The sequence below is a fragment of the Aplysia californica genome, unplaced genomic scaffold (genome assembly GCF_000002075.1).
Source record: "Aplysia californica isolate F4 #8 unplaced genomic scaffold, AplCal3.0 scaffold00355, whole genome shotgun sequence".
In the NCBI taxonomy this organism is placed as follows: Eukaryota; Metazoa; Mollusca; class Gastropoda; order Aplysiida; family Aplysiidae; genus Aplysia; species Aplysia californica.
Genome location: NW_004797625.1, coordinates 509,517 through 514,967, shown reverse-complemented (window position 1 = coordinate 514,967; position 5,451 = coordinate 509,517).

The following is a 5,451-nucleotide window of genomic DNA, read 5'->3' as shown; positions in this document are numbered from 1 at the left end:
CGCGCGCACAGGGGTTACAAGATAGGGTTAGCAAACACAAAGAAGAAGGAGGAGAGATAAGGACAATACATTTTTGATAGGGAAGAAAGAGCAAACCACACGAGAGCACCCGCCAACCAGCTGCATTTAGTAGAGTGTATACTCACTACGTTTCAGAATACAGTGGAGTCCACTTATAACGAGTCCGGAAAAAACGAGAAGTCTGTTATATAGACACTATTCTAAAACCCCGTTTTTTTCTCTTCTTTACCTTTGAAAATAAAATACTGCTATAGCGGTATCAGATAAACTCGCGAGTCGGTAATAGCGGAATATTGCTGCTGCTGTGTCCAGTGCACGGGCCAATTATACATAATGTAAAACCTCGCCAATTGAGAAACTAGTTGGTGATCTAGCGAAACAAAGAATGGGAGAGCCCATGTGTGTCATCGATGAAGGCCGGAGCGACTGAGTAGGGAGGATGTAGCATGTGCAGACAGGCAGAACGCATCGCGTGATAGACCAGCGTAAGCCTAGTTTAGATTATCAAGGCCTACCATGCTTCTCACTTCTCCGATGCGGGGATGGAGAAGTCACAGCAATGTGATGGATGGAGTGAATGTGTGACGTGCGCAAGCGGACGGAATGCACCACTGGGTGGGGTGGGGTGGGGTGGGGGAAAACACAGCGGGTGAGTTAGCCCGAAGCCCTTTCTTTCTGATCGCCAACGTCGGGCTGTCAGTCCACACAGCTAGATCTAGAGCTAGAGAAAGAAACCTGATTCCATTTTTGATCAAATAAGAGCTAGAGGTCATGTTGAAACAAAATCATCATCAGGGGGATAGCAAAAGAAAATAAACAGAACAAAAAACTCATAGATGAGGCCTACTTTACAGTTTCCCTTGAATTTATTACTGGATCCCTTATAGCGAGAATCTTGCTCTAACGGATATTTTGCTCCGGTCCCCTCCCTCTCGTTATAACAGGATTCCACTGTATACAGTAAACGTGAGTACAAGTTAGGCGTCCCTATAAATGCTAGAAGGTTATTAATAAAGAGGCATTAACGTCCGATTCCTATATGGTGGAGCCAAGTGGGTTGAGAGTCTTGAAAACTCCTCAAAACAACCCAAGGGTGTCCAGTCTAGGATTCGAACATGGGCCATCCGCTCCGTAGTCCAGCATGATCCCAACTGAGCTAACGGAGGACCCGTTTGATGTTAGTTTAGTTTTAGTAAGTGTTTTACGGCACTAGCAACACAATAAGGTCATATAAGTGCCGAAGATAAGAGGTGTTACAAGAGAGTAACAGACACAAAAAAGGAGGAGGGGAGATAAAGACGATAGATGTTTGATAGGAAAGAGAATATAAGAAGCAAACCACACCGCACCCGCGGCCAACGACCCACAGACCTGTTTGAGAATATGATGATATAAATTGTCTTTATTGTTCACAGAGCTCGAGTGTAAACCACTCAGTCATGTACAAGGAAGTTTACAGGAGAAAGCACGTTTGGTCCATTCGCCCTTTTTTCACCAATCTTAGTGCGCTACGGGCAGTGGGATGTTATCTCGCAACCATGCTCCATTCCTTAGCAATTGACACCCCCAAAAAATTAAATTAAATTAAAATAAGTAATTTTTTTACAAATATTTTGTCCCGGATTACTTGTCACGGTAATTTCCGGTAAAGCAACGTTAGAACTAAACGAAACGCTATACGTCCATACATTGCACAATGCCTAGGTCTTCTTGACCTGAGGAGTTGGCAAGAGGAAATCGTAATCTGTAATTGTAGAAGGTTTACAAATTACACCCCGTTAACCACGGGTATATATTAGAAATTAAATCATTTTGGAGGCGGATAGCACAAGGGACAGAGCGAATTTGTAACAAATTTTGTTTTAGTAACTGTTTTACGGCACTTGCAACACAATAAGGTCATACAAGTGCCGACGATTTGAGATGTTGCAAGAGAGTAACAAACACAAAAAAAGAAGGAGGAGAGATCAGGACAATAGATGTTTGATAGGAAAGAAGGAGCAAACCACACCAGGGCACCCGTCAACCATCCACCGTCCTGGGTTTACTTAGAATATAAAACAGCAGAGCCTCCGCGCTACTGACGCTACTGACTCCGCAGCACTTCTGAAATTTCGGTAGTAAAAATAAATTCCGGAAGGGGGGGGGGGGTGGAGAGAGGAGAGGTTACCATCGGAGTCACAGTGAGGTTGGTGCTATGTCTTACACTTACAGACAGGATACAAAAACAAATGGTTGTGAATGTCGATGTGCACAGAGACATGAGGAGGGGGGGGGGGGTGTATTATACTTAATTTTTCCTTTACCGCTACTTCAAATACATTGTACTCCTACTTCTATTGAGAATGATTAAGTAGTTTTCATCATTTCACACCAAGTACACTATTTCTATTGAGTGTGTGTGTGTGGGAGGGGGGGGGGGGAGCTGTAGTTATGTTACTTGTTTTGACAAAACCAAACACAATAGTATTAAGTTTTCCATACTCTGCAGCGGAGTATAGTTAGCACCCATGGTCATACAACATATTCATATAACCCTTCTGTTTATAGCAGAAGTCACAATTTTAAAGCAATTCTTTGAGAATGCTCGGTTTCATTTAGAAAGACTGTGAACTTCAGACCTACGGAAAAACAAGCACAATACATGTACAGCATCCATGGTTATATTGATAACCTCTTTACAGGAGAAGTTCAAATACTTGAACGATTCATTGAGAGTGATGGGTTATATTTAGCAAAACACTGTGGACTTCAAAACAAATGTGGAAAAAATAATCATGAAGAGTTTTGAAACTGCTTATTTATATAACTAAAAGGATAGGCAAAAAGATGAGTTTTTTAAAACCAAAAAACCCCCCAAAAAACGGTGGTGGAGCTTTGCTTTGTAAAGAATTTCAAATATTTTCCCCTTCCGCTATGTGTTTAATTGGAAAGAGTTCACTTTTGGCATGTTCAAACGATCCTCCTCAAAAAATGTTTTTAAAATCGAGGGACCAAAGGCCTTTAAAAGAAAGGCGCTACACATTAAAAATCATTTAAGCGGAAGGACCTCCAAATTTTAAGTCCGTCATCTGTCTCGCCTAAGTGGATGGAAAGCCTTAAAAAATTATATTAAAAACTCTCCAAACAATCCAAGATTAAGATAAAACCTCCGATGGGATTAGAACCAGGGCTGTCCACTCCATATTCCAGAAAAATGCCTACTGAGCTACATGTATCTGCATGCCCCTTTAACCCTATCCGTACGCCCTGGGGTCATTTTGTATCCTCGAGGTTGTATTCTTTACATTTTAGAATACTTCTAGTACTAGTACGAAGATCTCTTTGAAACTTTCAGTATTTCTCAAAAAAATCATTTTGACAGGCTGCTAATGCTATGCAAAGCGTACGGATTGGATTAACGAGTAAATTTCCTCTTTGGAAAGTGGTGGCACAGAGTTCCCCATGTCATGGATATGACTGTAAAACATAAAGTACAGATAGGGTTAAAAGAATGTCTTCTGTCCCTTTCTGCCCTGGCCTGTTACGTTTACGTGTTATACACAATGCATTAACTATGCATTATAAAGAAATTGTTGTGTGGGTACAAACATGCAATGTAGAAGACGATAATAAATTTCTTGTAAATTGATTCACTGTGTTTGTTTTAAAAGATTACTTAATTTTTCAGTTTGGCTGTACATTTTTTCCCCGAGAGAAATTAAAAAATTTACCTTAGTCTTCGCTAAAACACTGACCCATAATAATGAGGCTCTTTCCTCATAATATAAAGAAAAGAGAAACAAAAACAAGAACACAAAAAAAGAAAGAAAGAAAAGAAGAAAGGGGGGGGGGGCGTCTTTGAATAATGAAAGAAAAACACTAGAGACACAGCAAGCTACAATCCCTTTACAAACTTACAAACTAACAATTTTCAGCAAAAGGTTTCTGGGTTTCTGAAGGGGGGGGGGGGGGGGGTGAATTTGCCCTTTTATTTGTTTTGTTTAGCATTATTGCTTCGTAATATGCCTTATAACGTTTTTTTCAGTCCTTTGATGACAAAGTGACACCATCTGCGTCAAGTTTATGAAAATCCATTAATGAAAGGAGAAAACATACTGTAACGCACAAAGTCAGTCGCTTTTTTCATCTCTTTAATGCACTAACATATCATGCATACTTACAATAAAATTATGAGAAGGCTAATTAACACTCTCTGAATGTATACAATTCATTCGTTCTCTCCTTCCACGCTCTTTCATTCACGCACACAGCAGATACACAAGCACAAACGCAAAAATATACCCCAAAGCACACATTACACACACATACAAGAATTATAGTGCAGTAAAAGTACACATCCGAGAACAAAAAAAAACCACGCTCATAAAAACCACAGGGCACATGCAAGTATTCACACGAATGCATAACCAGACAATGACAGTATAGTAAATGAAACATTCTCATTTTTGGTACTCACAGTCACACGTCCCATACACAACAAGAGCTACTATAACTCTATAAATTTATCATTTGTATCAAATTCAGTTCACTCACTCAGTGTGTGGGTGGTTGGCAGGTGCCCTGGTGTGGTTTGCTCCTTCTTTCATTCCTATTAAGCATTTATAGCAATTATCTCCTCCTTCTCTTCTTTTCATGTTATTCTATATTAACTCCTCTACTCTAATCTCCAGTACTTATATATGTGAGGCAGCATGGTGAAATCAGGCGTATGTCAAAATAATGAAATTGAAGAAACTGGCATTTTGGCAATTTTTATCGAATTTATGTTTTTTGGCTTAACAATAACACCATTGTTATCCAATTAAGAACACATTTCTGGGTAGATTTGACTGAAAAACGTTGATTAAAGGCACACAAAATGTAAGTTTTCAGTGTTCACAGACTATCAAGCTACGGAAATAACCAAACTTTGGCGGCCATTTTCTCGCTAATTCTACTTTTGAAACCAGGCGACACCGTCTTCTTCAATCTCAAATATCTTGACTTCTATTCAAGATAGATGGGCATTTTTTAGCAAGACAACTGAACACGATTTAAGATGATACCAATAACTCCACATGTCCAAAAATTGACGATCACCAGATTCCATCACGTCATGACACATAATTATGGCTTATTTGTCTTGCAAGTGCTACAAATAAAAAATTCCATAGAAATTGCCAAACCTTTAGTAAAATCCCTTTTTCTTTTGTTTCATTATTTTGACGAGCACCTGATTTCATCACAATGCCTCACAATTTTAATAGTAAATGTTTTACTCCCCGACATCACAGCTCAGATCATTAAAATGACAGGCTACCTTGACCCTGACTGTGAGGGATACAATATCCCAGCAGACAGATGGAGACACTCCATAAAAATCGCAATAAAATACTTATGACTGTTAATTTCAATAGACCAGAACCTCATGACAAATATTGCTATAGC